Source organism: Lactuca virosa, chromosome 1, assembly GCF_052849685.1.
Source record: "Lactuca virosa cultivar CGN04683 chromosome 1, Lactuca_virosa_CGN04683_v6, whole genome shotgun sequence".
Lineage (NCBI taxonomy): Eukaryota > Viridiplantae > Streptophyta > Magnoliopsida > Asterales > Asteraceae > Lactuca > Lactuca virosa.
This window is the reverse complement of record NC_136426.1, coordinates 251,151,230-251,175,104: the sequence shown is the minus strand read 5'-3', so window position 1 is coordinate 251,175,104 and position 23,875 is coordinate 251,151,230. Positions and strand designations below refer to the sequence as shown.

General features: G+C 36.2%; 1 long non-coding RNA gene across 1 annotated transcript; it reads right to left on the bottom strand.

The window, feature by feature from the left end:
- Nucleotides 1-11,810: 11,810 nt before the first annotated feature.
- On the bottom strand, nt 11,811-12,998 carry LOC145166073 (uncharacterized). The gene is made up of 2 exons (XR_013740344.1): nt 12,765-12,998; nt 11,811-12,321 (listed from the first exon to the last, which is right to left on the bottom strand). It is a non-coding gene; the product is annotated as an uncharacterized LOC145166073 (long non-coding RNA).
- Between the last annotated feature and the right edge of the window lie 10,877 nt (nt 12,999-23,875).

The following is a 23,875-nucleotide window of genomic DNA, read 5'->3' as shown; positions in this document are numbered from 1 at the left end:
GATCCAGAAACTCTACATCAAAGGCTGCATCTTGGAGGTATAAAGTCATAACCTTGACATGTAGCTTATTAGATCTCATCTTTTGTAGTTTTGGGCTTGGTTTTGGGACTTTGGTTTGGATTTCCAAAGAAAAGAGGTTTCCAGAGGTTGAGGGTGTAGATCTGGCCTCTATAAGACCTTTAGAGGATTAAAGTTGCAAACTTTAATATCCTTCATGTCCCATTCATGCAATATGACCATTATGAAACCAAAAATGAACCTTAGAGGGTGTTTCTAGCATGCATGGATGTAAAGTTGGAAACTTTACATGATTAAATCACCTTAGGACCTTAGATATGTAATATGGAACGTTGAAGCAAGGGTTAGAGGCCTAATGGGTCAAGACCGTCCTCAAAGGAACTAGGGTTTGGGTCTAAAGCTTATTAGATGATCTTTGGGGGGTAAAGTTGGAAACTTTACCCTTCTAGACGTCTCTATGGTTAGGGATCTGAAGTTTGGAACCTTTGGATTCGAGAAAAAGGGCTTAATGCATTAAATCGCAACATTACGATTCTGGCTTTGGGATTGACTCGACGAGTTACAGGGATAACTCGACGAGTTAGGTCAACTCGGAGCGTTGACTTTAACCTTGACCAGAGTTGACTTTTAAGGGTTTGAAGGGTTGAGTTGTATTTAAGGATTTGTTTATGATTAGGGAGGTAGCAGAGCTGATACTCGGAGTTTGGACCAACTTAGCTACAATTCGTATTTGAGGTGAGTCTCCTCACCATACCAATAGCTCGAAGGCACCAAGGCCAGCCCATTATGTGTTATGTGGTATGCTAGTTGATTATGTGGTATGTGGTTTGCTAGTTGTCTTTGTGATACTTGCATGGAAGACCCCGGGGGGGTTCGCGAGGCAATTGGATATAAGACCATGTGGGGGTTCCCATGACATTCCAGGCTAAGACCATGTGGGAGTACCCATGGCACCCGGTGTAAGACCTTGGAGGGTTTCCATGACATACGTAGTTAAGACCATGTGGGGGTTCCCATGGCAGTGGGCTAAGACCATGTGGGGGTTCCCATGGCACCCAGAGTAAGACTTTGGAGGGTTTCCAGGGCATCCTTATATGTTTATATGCATGGCTTATGTAGCTTATATGGCTGATATAGGTTATGTGATTATGTGGATTATGTGGGGTATGTTATGGGGAACTCACTAAGCGTTACATTACATTTTGTTGGTTGTTTCAGGTACTTCAGGATCTAAGGGCAAGAGCCCAGCATGATGGCGCGACATACACTCTCTGGCGTTTTTATTGGGGAAACACTGATATTATGAATAAATTGTTTGTTGTTATGGATTTTGAAAACAAATGTGATTGGAATATTATATTTTATGAAAATGATTTCGTTACTTAAAAATGAAAATTTTTATTGGAAATTTGGGATGTTACAGCTCCACTAAAAACTTATAAAGTGTAATGTATAATTTCATGGGTTAGCAAGCAATTCACATTTTTCCTAAAGTAACTAGAGTTGGGATTTTGTAAAAATAATGTTCTAGTACTTTTCTAATAGCATTATACTTTTAATGAGATTAACTTGTCCTATCAAATTCTGTAATATCCCGACTCCCAGGTATAAAATTTAAAAGCTTAACGTCATATTCTTAGACCTACTCGACGAGTTGGTTTCCCCCAACTCGTCGTGTAGATGTGGATCAGGCCACGTGATTTATGAGGTCTACTCGACGAGTGGGAGGACCCCGACTCGACGAGTAGGAGCTAGAAAATGAAACCCTAATTTTTAGGGTTTGCACCCTATATAAATGACTTAATCCGCCCCTTGTGGCCTCCCTTACCACTTCATTACCCAGAGAAGAAACCCTAGCCGTTATTTGTTGTTTCCTTGAGCTTGTGAGACTAAAAGAGTGCTTTTTGTGTATTTTGTTGAAGAATTTGGAAGGTTGAGATGCTTGGAACGGGAAGGAGCTTGTAGATCCAGCATCTACAACGTTTGGGCATCCATTTGAAGGCAACAAGCTGTTACCTTGATCATTCTAGCATTAGATCCCCTTTTTCTTGGGTTTAAGGCCATTTTTAGTATATTTGTTGAGCATTTCGGTTGTTGGGTAAGATCTGGAGTTGTAACTCTAGATTGTGACTCCTCTAAGTCCTTAGAGTTATAAAGTCACTGAACTTATCAAGCATTGGCCCTTCTCTTTGGCTAAAACCCATCATTTAGCTTGGTTTTGGCATTTAGGACCTTGCATGTACGTAAAGTTTGCAACTTTACATGGAAACCATGCCCTAGGAGGTTAGATCTGCAATTTGGAGCTTTGGGGTAGCTTAAAAACTTCTGAATGAGTAATGGACTGAAGGGAATCGACGAGTTGCATGGCCAACTCGACGAGTCAGATGAATATTGCATGTATTAGTTATGCATGGACTCGACGAGTCAGTGAGAAGATTCGATGAGTTAGTTAGGGTTTTTCCCGACATTTGGGCATCATATGGACTCGACGAGTTGGCTGGGAACTCGGCGAGTCAACTAGGGTTTCACGATTTCTCGAGTTCTGGAAGGACTCGACGATTCAGTGGGCTGCACTCGACGAGGTGGGTCAACATGGACTGTTGACCTTGACCGTTGACTTTGACTTTGACCAAGGGTTGACCTATTTGACTTCTGGGGGTATTTTAGTAATTTGGGAATTTATGGAAGTGGATCATTGGTGGATGTAGGTGTTGGAGTTGGAGCTGTATTTGGAGGAGTTTGACATTATCACTCTGAGCTACTTGTAAGGTGAGTTCTTCTCACTATATCAACAGGGTCTAAGGCACCAATTTCGGCCCTTTCGGATTTGTATCCGGGTTTATAGCATGATATGCTTATAGATTTTCATCATGGAAGTTATAAGCTTAGTGACATGGTAGGTCGGTTTCCTGGTATATAGGATAATGTTATGTTAGTGACCGGTTAGGTCGGTATCCTGGTTATAGGATGTTGCTATGATTAGTAATCTGTTGGATCGGTTTGACTGTTATATATGCTAGTGTATGATATTTATGTGCAATGTTTGTTTGATTTGGGTTTGGGTTGAGGCGGTCCTTCTTTGTGCTGAAGGCCAACATACCCAGGGCGTACCGGATAGACTACAGGCCCAGGAGGGCGTACTAGTTAGGCTGAAGGCCCGACGAGCGGTCCGGATAGGCTGAAGGCCCTGCAAAGTGGTCCAGAAGTGTCGAACGCTCGGAGAGCGGTCCTGATAGGCTGAAGGCCTTGCGAGGCAGTCCAGTCAGGCTGAAGGCTCATTATGCATGTTGTTTCTTTATATGATATGATTATGATTTTATGGCGTTGGTATTTTGGGGGAACTCACTAAGCTTTGGGCTTACAGTTGTTGATTTTGTTTCAGGTACTTCTGATGATCGCGGTAAGGCGAAGGCGTGATCGTACACCTCCTTATGTTTTCATGATTTGATTCTGGGATACTCTGACACTAAACTATTTTGAAAACAAGTTTTGTAATAATTGTTGGTTTTGAATGTTTTAAAAAAGTTTAAATTTGGCATGATTTTTATGGGTGTTACAAATTCATTCTGCTAACGACCCTTAACCAATCAAGGAAGCGGTGGGTGAGAGTGGACACCCATTCAACCACCATTTTATAGGCAACTTCCTTATAACTCCCCTTATAGACTAGCTTCGCGAATGAGGCGTACTAGCGATACGACTAACCAATTCTTATACATATATAATATTTAACTTTTAATTATAATATATATAAGGTGTGTTTTAAACTTTTTAAAACTTTTGAAGTTTATATAAATTTTCAAAAATTAGACTATTAATTAATTTAAAATAAACCAAAAAACTAGATTTAATAATTATCTATTAATTAACTTTTAAATAATTTACTAAATCTTGTGAAGATTATCTAATTAAATTAAACAATTAATTTAATCCGAATCCTTAACCCTCTAGATTTCGAAAATTAGGGTATAGGATAATTTCCTTATTTACCAGTTATCTAATTAATCCAATTAATCAACAATTATCCAAAATAGGAACCCTAAAACCCTAAGGCATTTTTGAAATCAAGGGAGGGAGGCTATCAAAACCCTAACCCTAATTTCGATTAGGGTTTATGGAGGCTATGGTTTTTCAAAAACCCCTCAAGCCAAAACCCTAAAAACGAAAACTTTGGCATTTAGGGTTTAATAGCTATAAACCCTAATTTGCGATTAAACTATTATAGCAATTCAATTTAAAACAAAACCAATGGCTCTGATACCACTGATGGGTTTTGGGTAAAACAAATGAACTAGATAAACAATTCCTATGTTCACATGCAACATACTTTGGATCTATCTTTTAACTATTGAACATATAACTTTGAATTGCAAAACAAGAACCCTAAGGGATGAAGCTATTTTCGAAAATAACTAGAAAGTGTTTTAGAATTACATACCTTTCAATTGTTAAAGTAAACAATTGACAATCCTTAGATCTTGATTTTCTTGGAAGCGTAGCACCACAATTGTCGTGCCTCTAATGGAATCACACCCACGAGCTAGCAAGAAGGAAACTATAGAGAGAGGAGAGGAAGGATACAACTTTCAGCCAGGGTTTCTCCAAGATTAGTGATGGCCGAAATTAGGAGCTTGGAGGCTCAATAGTCAAGGTAACTTAATCCCAAAGCGAGGGTTTAAGGGATAACCCTAGGATTCTCTTCCTTAGTGCCTAAGCAAATCCACAAGCCTTATCCAAGGCCTTGGACGAATTCATTAGGGTTGCCCCTATGAATTTCGTCCACCTCCTCCAAGGAGGTACTGGAACATTCCTTCCAATTATTTAATAATTGCAAACTAGTCCCTGTACTTTACAATTAATACAATTAACCCCAAAAATTAATTCCAATTAATTTATGGCTAACTATTAACTAAATAGTATGATTACTCATTAATATATTATTTTCATAACACATTAATAAATCATTTATATTAATTTATTAATCTTATAATAAGTTAATTTCTCTCCTTTCATAATATCCTTGTCCAATTGCTAGGTTTAAGGGCAACCCAAAATGATTGTGATGCTATCAATTCAAGTACATACCAATTATAGTTATGGGCTTAGACACCTAATCCAACAAGTTGAAGTTCAATCGATTCATCAACTTATCATCAAGTTCTGCTCGAGTTTGGGAGATGTCCTTGGTTATTAGGAGTCTATAATTTAGGACAATGTTGTTCAGTTTTCTAGACGGGACATTAGATCTGTGTATAATCTAATTTTTGGCATTTCGTGCTATCAGGGTTGATAATTGGATTGATCCGACCATGGTTTTAGCAACATTTCTGGTTAACTTTAAAAGTTTTATCGAGCTAGTTACGTATTGATGGGATCTGTTTTGGTCGTTCATGAGGATGCTTCTGTTAATGATTGAGGGTCATAATTTCATTAGATCTACTGGTACTTCACCCTTTGGGTAAGGTTGTGAGGAAAAGGGAACGCAGTAGATCCAGGGTTGGTTATAGATTTCCTTAACGGTGTGTATGGTGGTAAGTTCATTAGATTTTGATGTAAGGGACATATGTGGTATGGACAAGATAAAAATGGAGGACTTGGTTCAAGTTATATGCACGGTTCTTATTTGGGTTATATCCTTTGAATTGGAACAAAAGTGCGACTGCCTATCTCATTCTCTGGTTGTGTGAGACCATTTTCTCGTCTGGTTTTGTGTTGGTAGCAGCATGTGATGTGAAAGGAATTATGCGTCATGGAAAGGTAAGACTCGAGTTGTGTTGAGAGGGATGTTGATTGGGTTCTTGCGAGTCGGTGGGTTGATGGTTGAGTATATTTAGGCCCGTGTGGTGTTGGTCGTGAGACTTCAAGACAGTCTTGGAATAGCGGCAGGATGGACATAGGACCATGAGCTTATCGTTTAGTGGCTAGAAGGTGTCGAGATGTATCATGAACCAGTGGTTGTATGATTTATATGGGTGGGACCCGGTAGTCACTTGATTGAGACTCTTAGGTATTAGATCGTTAGTTTTCTTGGCATGTTTGGGTGTTAGTGCATTATGGGAGTTAGGAGACTCACTGGCCATCTGGTTGGATCATGTGGTCAGTAAAAGTTTGTTTTGAGTATTCTTTCTGCATGTTTAGTGGTGTTCCTAGTCATGGGTTAGGGTAGGAACGACGAATGGATGATCATCAATCATAGAATTTGGTTTCAGAAGTTTAGAAATGATGGGTTCCCGGTTTCGGGAAGTATATTGATGGAGTTGGTTTGAGGTTGTAGTTTTGAGAGTTCACGTTTGTGTGGTTCTCACTGGAAGTTGTGTCTTACAGTTAGGGAGAAAAAGATAGTCATTGCAATTCAGTATATTCAAGTTATTGGGTTGATTGTTGGCAACAGTGGGTTTCCATTTTGTCTCTCGAGCTTTCTTATAAGATGCATTGATTTCGAAGTGGTTAAAGGGAGTTTGTGGAATATTCTGATGTTGTTCGTGTTCCACTACAACGGTTATTTAGCTGAGACTCGTGTTGGGAGTCACCTATACGAGTTCACTTCTTAGTTTGGATCGGGATTCTAGAAGGATTGTCCAAATGGCATGGGGTGTAGTAGGGAGCAATTTCGAGGATGAAATCTAATTTAAGTGGGGGAGAATTGTAACACCAGTTTCTAGAACGGACTGGTTAGGGCTTCAAAGGGTCAAAGGCTTTGTTTTTAGGTAAAACCAGGTATCACGACGTGACCATAGAGAGGTCACAATATGACAAGAAATTAAATGAGAAAGCTGATTTAGACTGAGCTCACGACGTGAGCAATAAGAGCTTACAATGTGAGATGCATTGCAGCCCAAGCCCATGATCTTTTAGGGTTTCCTTCGTATTCAATCCCAATAAAATTCATTTTAGGGTTCCTTAACAACCTCCTTCTCCCCTAAGCACAATAAAACCCTAAACCTAACCCCTCCTTGTGATTCTTGAGCTTTTGGTGGAGTTTTGATGGCTTGAAGAAGAAGAGAACACCATTGGAGCATAGATTCAACTTGGAAGTTCCATTTGCAACCTTTAGCAACATCTCTAGGCCATTGTGAGTTACCAAGATTCAAGATTTTTGTTTCCTTGTTGCTAGATCTAAGGTTTTATGCATGTTTATCCATGGCTATAAGAGTTAGAGTGTTAGGAATCCATAAAGTTAGCAAGTTTATGGGTCCTTAGAGTCCCTTGGTGATTATATGTAATGGATCTAAAGTTTGGATGATGTTTGAGTTCATACTTGAGAATTGATCCCCTTTTTTCATGCAATACCTTAAAGCATCAATTTTTATGATCCTTGGGGTGTTAGGAAGCCTTCTGGAAAAGATGGATTAGTGGCTTAATGGATTAAGAAGTTTATGGATCAAAATGTCATTCAGATTGATCTCAAGATGTGAGGCTTTGCCTGTCACGCCATGAGGATCATGAGCCTTAGTTATTTTGTCCCTTAGTGGCTCACGATGTAAGCCATAGTTGGTCACGTCGTGAGGGCGGTTTGACTGTTGACTTTCGTTGACCGTTGTCCATTGACTTTTTGACATGTTTGACTTTGGGTAAAACTTGGATGTTTGGGGCTGCTGATTAAGATTCTTCCATGATTTTGTGATAGAGGGCTCATGGGAGTAATCAGTGCAGAAGGGAAACACGTTTAAGTGTTCTGGGTTCTTTGTTTCATGTGATTTTTCCTCAGTGTACTCGTAGGTCGAAGGCACCAAGGTCGGCCCACTAGATTTTGTATCCTACTATATTGGATGTTGCTATGTTGTAGTGATCTGTTAGATTAGTATCCTGGTATATAGGATGCCGCTATACTGTAGTGATATGTTAGATTTGTACCTTGGTATACAGGATGTTGTTATATTGTAGTGATCTGTTAGATCTGTATCCTGGTATATAGGATGTTGCTATGTAGTAGTGATCTGTAGATCTATATGACTACCTGTACTTGTTGGATGTTGATTGTTACGGTATATGTTGATGTGATAAGTTCGGTTGGGTTGAGGCGGTCCTGCTTTGTGTTGAAGGCCAAGATACCTAGGGCGGTCCGGATAGACCGAAGGCCTACGAGGCGGTCCAGTCAGGCAGAAGGTCTGGAGAGCGGTCCAGATAGGTTGTAGGCCCGATGCGGCAGTCCAGTCATGCTGAAGGCTCTGAGAGCGGTCCAGATAGTCTGTAGGCCCGATGCAGCAGTCCACTCAGGCTAAAGGCTCATGTATGTATGTTGTTATTTGTGGTATGGTTGTGTGTGGTACCTTGGAGGAACTCACTAAGCTTTGGCATACAGTTTCATTTTATTGTTTCAGGTACTTCAGATGATCGGAGGAAAGTAAAGGCGTGACCATGCACATCCTTCATATTTTTATGTTATTGGACTTTCGAATACTCTGACTTATGATTATTACTTTTGGAACAATGTTTTGTAAACAATTATGGTCTTTGGAATGGTTTTGTTGATTGAAAAATGAAAAAAATTTACCTTGATTTTTGGAATGTTACAAACAGTCTTTACATGATCATTGGCTATTCACAAAAGGTGAAAATAAATTATTCATTACCTTAGTGGTATATGTAGATGATGTTTTAATAACTGGTCCTAATCAAGACAAGATTAATGAAGTTAAAGATTACTTACACAAGGCTTTCACAATAAAAGACCTTGGAAATGTTAGTTACTTCGTGGGTATTGAGCTATTAAAACAGAGGAAGAATTATATGTTAATCAAAGAAAATATGTTCTTGATATATTATCTGAAGTTAGATTAATTGGAGCTAAACCAACATCAAACACCATCAATCAAGAACATGCATTTAAGTACAAAAGGAGTGGTTATGAAGGAACCAGAGAAGTACAAAAAATTAGTTCGAAAATTATTATATTTAAACTTTACAAGACCAAATATAAGCCATGTTGTTCAACAATTAAGCCAGGTCTTGCATTCACCAATAAATACACATTGGAAGGTTGCATTGCACGTGCTAAAATACTTGAAAGGAACTCCTTCTAAAGGGTTGTTTTTTTATTAAAAAAAATCTTCAAACATAACCATTTCAGCCTATAGTGACTCTGGACTTCATGCAAAGATACTTGAAGGTCATTAATAGGATATTGTATATTTCTTGGTTCTTCTTTAATTTCATGGAAGACTAAGAAACATAAGATAGTGTCTAGATCATCATGTGAACCAGAATACATGAGCCTAGCATCAATAGTTTGTGAGCTCTTGTGGATCAGCTACATCCTTAGAGATAAAGTTCAAGATGAATATTCCTATGACATTATGGTGTGATAACAAGACATCAATCCATATTATAGAAAAATCTCATCTTTCATGAAGTGATTAAACATCTTGATATTGATTGTCATCTGGTTCGGGATCAATATAAGATGGGATTTGTTAGGCCCAATGTTTTAAAAACCGAATTGAACCGGCCGGTCGAACCGGTTGTACCAGTGGTAGGGAGCAGTTCAACTATCACCGGCTTTACGTCGATTTCTGAACCGAACCGGTCGGTTTTTAGAAAACTCGGTTGAACCGGTTAAACCAAATAATAACACATGAAAAAGAACAATTTACATCATAAACTTTGGTAATTTTTTTTTTCATATCTATTTAGTTTTCTCTAAATAAAAACATATGGTAAATGTTATAAAGTTTTTTTATGTGTTTGCATTCATCTAAAACCATATTTTGTTTCGGTAATATACATTATTTTCTTTTTGACATATATGGATTGATGTGAAACACTAAAACTTATGGTTATGTGTTATTTTAATGTATTTGGATTCATCTACAACTTATCTTTATGTGTATTTTTAATGTTTGAACTTGTTAACATCAAATTCATGATTTATATATGTATGTATGTGTAGAAAAATAGGAAAAAATATGAAAAATATAAAAACCGATTGACCCGACGGTCGAACCGGTTGAACTGAAACCTGTCACCATACCAGTTCAATAAAAAATCCGGTTTTTAAAACATTGGTTAGACCAAACCACATTTCAAAAAAGGAGCAAACTGTTGATATTTTTACAAAGGCATTATGTCAACCATAATTTCAGAATTTGTTGTTCAAGTTAAACCTTAGAGACGTTCGCCAAGGTTTAACTTGAGGGGGGAGTATTAAGACTTGAGGGGTAAGTATTAAGACTCGCGTGTCAATTCAGTTTAGTTTGTTACACCATACTTAGCTTAACCAATGTATAGTTAGTTTAACTATAGTTGTTAGAAGTTAATTAGAGTTAACAGTTAGATGCATAGCTTTTAGACCCAATATATATGTGTAATTCTTTATTCAATCAATAACATTACACATCAACACCAATATTTTCTCTACATTCTTCCCTCAATCTAATTCTTAGAAAATATCTAATTTGGCTAATTCCAAGAATCTAAAAATTGCAACACATTTTTGCTTCTTGGTACACGATGTTGTGTCTTAAGATTGAAGACTTTTTTGAAATGGGATTCAAAATGCTTTACTATACACTAAAGATATAATCTAATACTCGTACTTTTAGTTTCACAGAAGGAACTTGGCTGTTTTGGGATAAGCACAGGAAGATCATGATCACAGTGAATGAAGAGTACGCTATATATTAGAATATTGGCATGAATCTCTATCATGCATAAATATCATAATGTCTTCAAACTTAGGAACGACTTATGGAGAAAAATTATGTATTTGAGTAATGCACATCATAGATCAGCTTCACTAGAAAATCAAGTCATAAAGAGTGTCTATGACTTTTAAGTTTACTTTGCATTTGTTGATTACTCAGAGAGACTGGATAAAAAAATAACAATAAGCATGTTTTCGATGATTTAAGTAATACCAAAAGAATACACATGAGAAATGCTTTCTTATGATGCTTCGATACATTCTATGTGTAATCACCTTGTTTACCAAAGGTTCTACAACCATACGAACTGAAGGGAAAAACGAGTACACTGGCAAACAAACAAATGCAAAACTAATTACATTCATTTGGCAAAAAAAAAAAACACGAATGAATTTTTGACTATACTACAATACCATTGATCCTTTTCAAATAAATAATCAAAGATGTATGGAATCAAATTAAGTAAAACAAAGATGAAAATTTTATCACCAAATAAAAGTTCATGTATTCAACATTTGTTTCTTTGCCACTCTCACGTGAATAAACTAATCTTCAACCAAATAAAGCCACCGAATACAACATGATATACATCTTGTACTAGGCTCTTTATTTATCTATTTAAATCCTCCTTATAGGTCAGCATCAATATCTTCAAAGATGTGCGAATGATGAAGGCAAGTTTTGTTTCACAAATTTCTTGCCATCATTTCCACTCCATCAGGTACAATAATAGTTTCTACAAAAACAATCATCATAATATTTGACACTATTGTTTTAAGAAAACAGTTGTCACTGAAATAGCCTTCTAATTAGCATACGTAGAGATCTATCTTAGTGGTATGGATTCCGTAAATGTTTTACTATTAAAGAGAGCCGGTGGTTTGCAAAATCCGATAAATACAAAAAATAAACTTATGAATTGCAAACTATATATTGAATGAAAGGAAATTAACAATTTCATGGCTAGCAAACCCCATTATTTTCAAGAAAAAACAACCCATTACTTGTAAACTCCTTATCATTACATCAAAATTGAAGACAAACAAACAACAACTGCACTGCTAATATTTTCTATATGGTAAAACTAATTCTTAAAAAACTATATTCATTGGGGCTTACAAACTAAATTAAATGCAAGAACATTAGCAATAGCAACTCATAACTTGCAAACTTCAACCGAATTCAAGAAAATCAACAATTCATGATTTGCAAACTTTACTATATATAAGAAAAACAACAATTTATGACTTGCAAACTCTGCTGAATAAAAAAATCAAAAACTCATGTCTTGCACACACCACCTAATAACAACTAGTGACATGCAAACTCTATTAAATGAAAAAAAACTAACAACTCATGACTTGCAAACTCCGCTGAACGCAAGAAAATCAACAACTCATGACTTGCAAACTCCGCTGAATGATAGAAAATCAACCAGTAATGACTTGCAAACTCCACTGAATGCAAGAAAATCAACAACTCCCGATTACATTATGACTACAAAAGTCAAATGAAATGAAGCATTGATCCATAGTGTTGATATTTTCCACTCATCCGGAGTGTCTTCTTCCTTACTTTTAGAATCACCATTCTCCTTGGAGGTTATTATTCTACCATGGATGACACCCTCCATACCATGGCTGTCTATATGACACATCATCTGTTCCAGACACCAACAATTATCGATTTCACACGTGAGCTTAATTGAAAGAAAGCTGGTAATCAACGAAAGAAAGGTAGGCAGAGTGTGGCCATATAAACCCGGGTGAGAATTGAAACCCTGCTTAATCTCCGGTTTATCCGAATTCAAAAAGTGAAAAGGGGATTGTTCATCCAAACGGAAAGTAACAAATAAACCCAGATCAGAAATGAAAAGGGGGTTTTCAATCACAATAGATCTGATTAAAACCATTAGATCTGAAGCTCATAAAAACAACAGATCTGAGGAAAAGCATCCGATACTAGTTTATCTCCTAAATCTTTCGAAAATGTAAACCTTTCACATACGACCCTGTAATGAAAACCTTCTATATATATACTAGGTTTACACAGACAATATAACCAATTAAAGTGTTTACGTACTGCTCAAAGAAATATAGATACCTCACTCAAGTAACTGTGAAAAACCATTAAATCGGAAGGTCACAGGTACAATAGATCTGATGAAAAGCATCTAGTACTAGGTTTGCCGTCGGCCTTTCTTTTCTTAACACTACAGATCTGACGGTAAGACATCGTAGCCTTTAAATATTACTCAAAGTAGTATACATATTTCACACAATCCCCTATGTTATTGCAAATAAGTATATGAGATTTTGAAGTCACGATTAGCCCTTAAATCTTTTCAAAATGAATCTAAAGTGGTCGTGAAGTTTTTAAATATTACATTTTAAGTCTAGTTACAGTAAACTTTTACATAGTTTTGGACAAATATAACCCCAAAACTTTTACATAGTTTTGGACAAATATAAACCCAAACTAAGATCCAAATAATTTGATCATCCCAAGGTTTTGCTTCATATCCTCTCTAATAAATGAAAATAATTTTGCCACATGTCACTCTCTTATTAAATTGGACACATGTCATTTTTTGGTATTTTTAATAAATGATTTTTCCATTTGTCATTTTCTCATTTTTTTTTTCTTTTCTTAATTAACACATCATATTACACCTTAATTAATAATTATCTTAATTGAATATAGCCAATAAATTACAGTATTAATACTCATATAGTAGTTAATATGTTTTCTTTTAAATTCAAATTTTAAATTTTAAATTTTAAATCTAAAATTTTAAATTTAAATAATTTTTTTTAAAAACCATCATATTTAATTTTTTGTTTTATCCAACCCGTATAACATACGGGACTCACAACTAGTATGTATGTAATAACTTTTAAAGAAGCTCTTTTTTGTTAATGTTAGATTTGATCCTTGGAAATATGTGCTTGAAGTTTTATTTTAAAAAAGCTCTCATTTTTTTGTTAGATTAATCCATGATTTGTTGACCATGGGATAAGTACACATATTAAGCCACTTACTAATTTATTTTCCAACATCACGCACGGATGAAGGGGACGCAAAAGATGGAAGTTGAGGGCACTGGTTCGCGTAGTGGCCATTTTGGCGACAAAGTTGACAATGAGGCGGCCGACGTCCACAACCGCGACCACCACGAAACAATCGACCACCCGACCCCGACCATCATTCGAACCCGAGGAGGGAGTGGTGCCGGCAGAAAAAGCAACCGAGGGAGTGGGGTCGCCGTGAATGGATTTGAGAAAAATTTCATGACCCTCGGCCCTAGCCAACAAGTCGCGAAACCCAAAAACAGCCCCGTAGGCACGGATGGCGGTGGAAAAATTCTCAAACGAGGCAACGAGACCGCAAAGAAACCAATGGGTTTTGTCAGTTTCCTCCACCCCTTGACCAATGGCGGCAAGTTGATCACAAACGGACTTGAATTTACGACCAAATTCTGAAATGGTGGAGGAACCCTTGGTAAGATGACGTAGTTGATCACGGAGATTTTGGGCACGCTCTAAGGAGGAGTTGTCGTAGGCAGCTTCAAGGGCCATCCAAATGTCACGAGCTGTTGAGAGGCCCACAATCTCAGAAAAAGCTTCTTCTGTGAGAGAAGCTTGAAGAAGAATAACAGCCCTTTGATCGGTGGAGACCCACTCTGCCAAGGCCGGATTCAAGGTCGGCTTGTTATCAACCAAAATGGAGGGCGGTAGGGACGGAACGGAGCCGTCAACATGACCAAGAAGTTGCTGGTATTGTAAGAGAGGGATCAGTTGATTCTTCCACAGAAGGTAATTTGATGAAGAAAGATGAATGGTGATGAGATGTAAGATGGTGTTCATGGAGAGAGAGGAAGCATTGGAGCCAGCCATGATGATGAAGCTGAAAGGTGAGGAAAGATGATAGGTGGGAGAGGAAGAAGAAGGGAGGGACGGTTTTAGAAGGAGGGAAAAAGAAGGTTGGGAGTTACAAGGCTTGATACCATATGAAGATTAAAGAAAACTCTCTGTGTTAATACAGGAGAGTTACATGAAATATATATGTAAATAAATTACATGTACACCCCTCTAACTAATGAATAAATACATAATAGTACAACAACTATATTTGTCTAATAATAATGGAGTTAGGTGTTGTTTGGTTTTCAAGAGCTAATAGGTTTGTATTTTTTGGACCATATTTGCAGAACAAGAGGTAGACCAAACTTCTATAGTCTGCAAGAAGAAAACTGTTTGTTTTGTAAAGTCTGCATGCTGCTAAAATAAACTAAGGTTTAATTGAAACTGTTTTTTAAACGTGTTATGCATAAGCCCCAACTTCTGATCTCTATCAATTATAAATTCCTTAACTTGTTTCTTCAATTCAACAATTTCATTGTTCATTTCTTTTCTAAATTTGCATAATGCTTGTTTACTTTCCAAAATCTGTCCCTATAGAGTCTCAAAGCAGTCTTTCAATGTTTTTGATATCTATGTTCTTCATTCTATAATCGAATCTTGATTATCTTTCAAATTTGTCATCAAATCATCATTCAAATCCTTTACACTAAAAACATCAACACAACAATTATGATCACTTTAGTTGCTTGGATCAATATTTGGTTTCACATGACATGATTACATCGGTTCCTCTTCATTTTGCTCAATGTGTGAGGTAACATTTTTTACATCTTGAACCTGAGAGTTTCAATATCTTCATTTACAGTTTTGTATACCTCATTATCTGATTCATCAACACCAAAAGCAGCCAAATCAAATGTTTGTAAGCTTATTGTGATACAAATGAGTGAATGACAATGAAAGTATGGAAAAAAAATATATCAATTTACCTGCATTTTTTAATGGATCATTGTTAGCTTCATCAATGTCAACACCCAAAAAGTAAAATAAAGACCCATGTTCATAAATAATCAAATCATTTATCCCTTCAACTGGACAATTCGATCTCTATATCAAAGTCATTGCATCATCCTCAACTAATGGGAGTGTATATTTTAACCCTTCCTGAATGCCCTCACACTTATTATCCAAATCAACAGTTCCTTTACCATCCTCACTATGAAGACCAAAATATAACAGATCAGTTTGTTCATTTTGTGGAGAAGTAAAATGGACAAAATCATATATTGAAATATCAAAACGAGGAGACTCGTGTATTTTCTTCATCAGAAAGAACATTAAAAATATCCTACACATTAAAACTACCCCACTATTACTTTCGGAAATGTTATACTTCAAATTGTCTGAAGTTTTTTTTAAATGGAAGTTTTATATGTTTTAAATAATTTGGAAATATGGGTGTTATGATTTGGTATCAGGACCATTATTTAAGTGAATTAGGATGGATTAACTATTCTAGACTTAAACTATTACCATAGAGTTTCATAATATAAGAGTCACTAATGTTATGCTTAGTTAGACTGCTTGGAAAATGTGTATTTTCTATTAGTCAATAATTAAATTGATTTCTTTTCTAGACAATGAGGTGGACAAGAAGTGGAAAAGGCCCCACGAGTCTAGTCATGGGTTAAATAAGGGTTCTACATACAAAAGTACACACAATAAAGTAGATTTAGAAGTTATCAAGGGGTGAAGGAAGTCAACCACCTCTTACAGTTTAAGCCATATTGGCTCACCTTGATAACGGGAGGGATAAAGTTAAGGAAGTGAATCCTATTATTAATATCTGTTTGGAAGGATCCCAACAAGGTCCCTCTCCGTCTGAAAGGGGTAAATCTATTGGTAAAGAAGGATCGTATCATGTTAGAGAAGGTGAGTATTCTGAATCAAAAGAAGATATGAGAAGAGGATGTACTTTCAAGTGCTTTATGGGTTGCAAGCCATAGAAGTACCATTTCAACTTTGAACCAGAAGTTACTATGTGTTGGATCTATGAAATGTAGAAAGTGTTTGATAGTAAGTTAGCAACAAACGTAAAAAAGAATGATATGGTTAGTTATGCCTCTCAAGTGCTTAAAGATGATATTGCAGCCTGGTGGGATGTGTTATATAGAGTTTTAGGAAGAAAGACCCTTCATAATTGGTCTTGGAAGAATTTGTTAAAAGAACTAAGAACAAGTTCTACCCTTCTAGAGATATAGAGAATCTACAGGAAGAATTCGATGTATTGAAGAAAGGTAACATGATAATTGTTGAATACTTTAAGAGGTTTGCGAAGATGCTTCCTTTCATGGCAGACGCTTACCCCACCGATTATATGAAGGTTGCCCATTTTGCTGCAAACAGTCTCCCGTCGGAATATGAGTTAGAAGTAAAACATGCTAAAAATTTAGATAAGGAAATTATTGCAGCGTGAAATGTGGAAGATGTTAATAGAAGTCGAAACTAAGAGAGGCAATTCGTCAATGAAAAGAGAAAGCTCAAAGTACCGGATCTTAAAAAAAGGATGATTGTCAATATCTCAGGCATCGCAAGCAAAACAAAAGAGTGTCTCGAAATGTATTAAGTGTGGAACGAATCATGGTGGAGAGTGCAAGGAAAATATTCCAGGATGCTATAAATGTAGGAAGATTGGCCATAAGGTCGCATATTGTAAGAAAACCGCAGAAGTGACATGCTATAACTGCCATGAAAAAGGGCATTATAGCAGGGAATGCCCAAAGAAGAGACATGAGACCTTGATATGAACGACTAACAAGAAATGGCCAGAACCTCTTAAGGCGAAGAGTTGTGCATTCCAATTGACAACAGAAGAAGAAAGAGAGATTCATGAAGTTGTTTCAGTACTATAGTCCTCAATATTGTTCCTTCCCATATATTATTTGACTCTGGTTCTACATACTATTTTGTATAATATGAGTTTGTTTTAATTTGAATGTGCCTATATAACTTTTAGATGATGTATATGTTCTAGAAATAATTTCTAACGAAAAGTTTGTGTCCGTCCATCACATGTACCGAGATTGCAAGTTAGAAATTAGCAGGCAAACATTTAAAGTTAAGCTCCTGCCTATGGGGATAAAAGCATTTGATGTATTAATTGGAATGGATTGATTAGATGCTAACCAAGCCTAAATCTTATATGGAGAAAAAATAGTTTTTGCTAAGGCTTATAGTGGTGGAAAAAATTATGTGTACGGGGAGAAACGACGCTTCTCATTCGTTGCTTATGTGATAGATGGTAGAAAGGAGAAAAAAAAAAGGAAGGTGGAATATATTAAAGTGATTAAAGAATTTCATGAAGTATTTCTAGACGACTACTTAGCTTGCTACCTGAAAGGCAAGTAGAGTTTCACATTAATCTTTTTCTAGGGGTGAAACCTATTACCCAGACTCCATGCATTTGGCCCTCACATAAATGCGATAGTTAAAGATGCAGTTGCAAGAACTCCTCGATAAAGGCTTCACCCACCCTAGTTCTTCTACGTGGGGTGGATGTAGAGTCAATTAACATGCACTTTTCTAAAGAAGTGGTAAACTATGGGGAAAAATGTTTATATGGGGTTTTACGGGACATATGTGTATTAGATTATCATATTAGAAAAATTCCTCTGTTCGTGTGCGAAAAGATTTTAAATAAAAATAGGGTCAAACAAGAGAGTCTTGGTTACACCTTGGTTGGGCTTAATAGATTAGTTCACAAAGATGACTCATTCATATTGGCATCACAAGCACACAAGTGTTTCATGTTAAAGACCGACATGATAAAAAAAATCTATTGTATTTATGACACCTTCCAAAATTACAGAGATGTTTATGACGATGTCGATGGTGAATTTAGTACTATAATTCTCCTTTGCAATGATAATATATTTCCATGTATAATTCCATTTGACTTGGCTAATGAATCCCACTATGATTACTTATGGACATACTATCCGGGTATAGTTATACATAATGCCAATTGAACCATGTCATGATTTCTTCTCATATGTGTACTAATGTTCAAATATTTAGGTATTACTTTCTTTTAAGTTTTGGTTCAACTGGGTCATGTGTGGGTTCAAAAATTACTGAAATCGTCCCAGTGGTTTGTCAAAATTACGCATTTGGTCCCTAAATTTTGTTTTACACTCGAACAGTCCCTAGGTTTAGACTTTGTTGTGTGTTTCATCTCTCGCATACTCAAAAAGACTATATTACCCTTTATATATATATTTTTTTCAGTTTTTTAATATTTATGGAAAATGAATTAATTGTATAGACAAGTGGGGCCCACTCCATCCCACTCCCACTTCCACCATCGGTCACCCTTGATCCCAATCCCACTCCTACCATTCAGGCGACGGTGCTCTTCTCTGGGACCCTCCACTGGCGACTGTCTTCCATGTAATCAAACCCATAAATCAGAATCAAAGACTACGTGAGGAAGACAAAAAGATCAAAAGTTAGGGTTGTACACCCACAATTGAGAGCATGTTTGGGATTGTTTTTAAAACATCTTTTGCCTTTTAACTTTTCCAAAAAGTTAAAAAATGGCTAAAAGATGTTTGGGTAATGCAAAAGATCTACTAAAATAACTTTTTATGTATGAGGAAAAGTTAGTGTTTCAAAAGTCATAAGATCCTATATTTTTGTGACTTTTGGGACTTTTTAACATGAAAAGATGAATTTTACCCTAAAAGCAAATACAAACACATTTTAAAGACTATCTTTTAGAAAAAGTCACTAACCAAAAAGTCCTTTTACAAAAAGAACTTTTAACATGAAAAAGTAATCCCAAACACCCCCTGAATAGAACATCGATTTGCAAATTCGGCTCCCTCACTACCTCAATAACTCGAAATCAAAACCACAAGCAACCATTATTAACCACCACACCAATCGAGTTCGTATTTTCAATTTCAGAAACAAAACAAACCCCAAAACCAAAAACAAATTAATCTATACCTGATATGTTGGCAGTGACGAAGGAGGGGGAGAGGCGGAGGAGTGATTCGAAGGTTAGGTCGCAAGCGAAAGAAAATTTTGAGGGAGCAACAGAGGAAGAAGAAGATAGATGATGAAGCACGGGTCGCCACCCCAATGAGGAGAGTAGGTGGGTTCTAGGTTAAAGGGAAGTCGTGGTGCAGCTTTGTTGGGAACTAGTACACAGATGGTGGCCGGATGGCCGCATGAGGTGAATGCCGACGGAGGAGACGGTGATTGGGCATGTCGCAATCCGACAACGAGGGTGGCCTCATCGGATTTGCAACCGTTGAGTTGAATTGAATGGAGGTAGAGCTACCTTCGTCTCCGGGTCCATGAACGAAGGTGATGGTGGCGAAGTGGGGATGCGTTGGATGTCGCCGGAGTTTTGTGTGCAGGGGTTTTAGCGAGAGGAAGGATGAGAGGGACGATTGAGAGAACTGAGGGTGGGTGTAGGTTTAGGGGGGAAAGATGATATATGTGGGTATTAAGTGGTGGGACCATATTTTTTATTAAATATGGTTTTAATTAGATTAAATTTAATAAATTAAGAATAAATAAACAAGGGTAAAATAGTATTTTACATGTGTTAGGGATGAAAAACGCAACAGAATGATACTTTAGCCTTCAATTTACCTATTCTAATTCTTACATTTTCTTTTACCAGGGATGAGGCTTTAATAGACAAATATCAATGTTGAAGTTACAACATTCGTAGTTACCAGTTGATGTGAGAAAGCTGTAGTTTATAAGGATGTGTTTGGTAGAGAGAAATGAGACTAAAAATGAGGAAGATGAGAAAAAAATGAATTCCTTTTCCACACTTTTGATTCTCTATAAATAACGGAGAAAAGGTGAGAAAATAAAAATTACATACAATTGAGAATTGAATTAAAAAAGCGGAGAAATGGATTGAACCAATGCCGCTGCGCTGCTTTCTCAAATTATAAAAAACTAGAGGGGAATCATGCGCGCCGTTGGCGCTGTGATTGTTTTTTTTTCCTTATTTAAAGCTGTACGAAATGGTAGAACATAATATAATATTAATCAAAACATATTACATATACAGAAGGGGTTTTCATATGACAAACAAATAATTGAAAGTATGTTGCTATTTAGTGTATTTTACCCTAGAAAAGAACCCAAAAAGTAAAAATGTTGAGATGATTTACCATTTGTTGCAAGCCACGACCAGAAGAAACTATATCTACAGAACCACCGTATGCTGCACCAGATCATAACCCCAATTTTATAATTTATACCCAGCAGTGGGCAAAGGGTATTTCAGTCATTTACATAAATGAGAGAATGCCAATTGGAATACGATTTTTCCAGAACATATTGTCGGTTATTGGTAAAAAATCAAAACAAATTTAAAAAAAACAGAAAAAGGTGGAAAGGCAAACTATATTGCTATGTTAGTGCATTTAACACCTAAAAACGAAAAATGCACGTTATGGCGATGTGGTATTTTTTGGTAAAAAACATAGAAATGTATTAGAGGCAGGGATGCCGTTGGTGCTACTTTGAATAATGTTTGGAAACAGAAAGCTGGAAATAATTTCTACATTTAATGAGACAATGAAAATTAAAAAAAAACATTTAGTCGGTAAATAATGGAAAATTAAGAAAATACGAAGAACAAAATGGTCCATTCCATTCCATCTCGCAACGGAATGAACAGTTCCATTCCTTCGTTGAATATTTGAAGCAGGAATCTCAAGATATTCCATTTATTTTTGCATCAATTAAATACAAAAAGAGTCCCCCGCTTTGTGGGGGTTGGAAGCAATCGCTCAAAATCATCAAAAATAAATCACTAAAATTTCAAAATTCTAAAACACACTTTGCAAAATTATACACTATTTGTCCCAAAATGAGTTATAAGCTATAACCATGGTCATGGGGCGTTGATCAATTAAGTTTAGTGTGCTTTGCATTGTTCTCCTTGAATATAATTGACCAAATCAAATGTATGAAAAGAAGACAATAGAAGCTCCAGCAAGCCTCCAAGTAGGACCATAACGGGTAGAAGCTACCATATCCATACATACATTGGTATATGAAAAAAAAGAAACGAAGAACAGATTTTAATGAAATAAACTATTGCAGTAAACAGTTGTAAATGAAAAAAAAAATTGCAGCTAATGTAGTGATCACCAAAATAACCATTATGCCCTTTTATCCCATTTGTTGAATTGTGGGTTACACTTTGTACCTTTAAAAGATTAAGCCAGTGGTTCTAAAATAGATGCAAAAGACAAATTCACCTCCTTCAAGTGCCATCCAATCAACCTACAGATAAAAAAAATCATGTCCAGATCGATTGATAAGCACCAAACACCACAAAGGTATCCAAGAGGTTGTACCTTTAAAAGATTATGCAAAATTGTTTTGTAATAGATACAAAAGACATATTTAGCTCCTTTAAGTGGCATCCAATAAACCTGAAAATAGGGAAAAAATCATAATCAGGCCATCTATTGATAGTCGTAAAAATTTGAGATAAACTGGAAACGAAAATCAATCCCACATGTGGAACAAGAGTTGCTAAAAGAAACCAACCGAAAACACAGTTCTTCCTTTCAACACTTGCTCTTTATCAATACCCCTGATAGTGTCTAAGTATTTCTGTAATTGCAATAGGTTGTAAGTTTCAACATTAAGTTGGTTATGTGATAAATAAGGAAGCATTGGACTTGATTATGTATGAAAGGAAAAAAAAGAAATAGAAAATCTTATGTTGGTAATTGCAGCAACAACTTGTACAGGGATATAAAAGTAAATTAATAGACAAACTTGTAGTCAAACAATTAAGAGAAGCAAAAAGATGCCCGTGTATGATCATTCATAAAAGTATTTCTTTGAGTCATTTCCTCGAACACCTGATATGCAAACTTTTAGATATTCAACTATCTATAGGTCTTCAGTGAAAATAAGATGCTATAATCACATCTAGAAACAAACAAAGTTTTTATTATTCAATAAAACAGAAATTACAACTTACATAAATCCATCAATGATTCCTTCTTTTGCTGCTACTATTTTGATGCGTGAAGAAGATGCCCTAATATGTCTTCGTGTCGTGTTTCAACCTTGATGATAGCAAAGAGAAAATTAATAAAGTGACTATCTTTCCCTTACTTTTACATTTATTATCAATTTTACTATTCTTATTGATTTCACTTTTTTTATTGTAAGGTAAGCAAATGGAACGTTTTAAGGGATAATGACGTGATAGGGTAAGATATTTTTTGAAATGTACATATTTAGTCCTTATTCTTTTTTTTTTTGTAAAATAAACCCTTATACTTTATTAATATCTACACATTAGTTCCTTTTCACCGAATTCTACAGGTTTTGCTGACGTAGAAGAGTTTATTTTACAAAAAAAAAAGAATAAGGACTAAATGTGTACATTTCAAAAAGTATCTTACCCTATCAAGTCATTTTCCCTTTCTTTTATTTTGTTGAAATGAAATACCCAGGTGACATCCACATATCCACAACGAGATTTTTCCAACTTTTATTCATCATGAAAAAGAGGGAGAACCCCGATCTCCGGCGACTCCTTTGTGTGTTCCTACACATCACTGGTAGCAAGGAGGAATGATGGCAAAAACAACAAGGTCGAGGGGGGAGGCAGGAGGAAGTAGAGACGGTAGTTGGCGGCGAGGAGCTGCTCTGGTAGCCCCCTCGTCGATTCTTTCTTCTTTTTCAGGCAACATATCTCAAAGATGGAGGCAAAGAGAGACAGATCGGAGAAACACAACAGGTAAAAGGGTGTTTGGCTGTTGCTGTTCGACCGGAAGGAAGAGAGACGAGAAAGAGAAGGGTCGCCGCCCTTTTCTTGTTGCTGGAGGATCACCCACCTCCGGTGACTAAGCTAATTAATTGCTATTTAGTGTCACTTGTGCTTCCACATCAGCAAAACCTGTAGAATCCGGTGAAAAGGACCTAATGTGTACATATTAATAAAGTATAAGGGTTTATTTTACAAAAAAAAGAATAAGGACTAAATGTGTACAATTCAAAAAGTATATTACCCTATCAAGTCATTTTCCCTAAAAGAAAATTCGTATATGACCGGTATATCGGGTATAGCCGGTCACAAGGATTGTATTGTTACAAAAAATAAAGTATAAGGGTTTATTTTACAAAAGAAAAAGAATAAGGACTAAATGTGTACATTTCAAAAAGTATCTTACCCTATCAAGTCATTATCCCACGTTTTAATCACAAAGTATCCGTATTTTTTTTATATTTTGTAAGAAAAAGGTTTCAGTTGCTTACATTATCATACTAATTTTCTTAAAACAATTG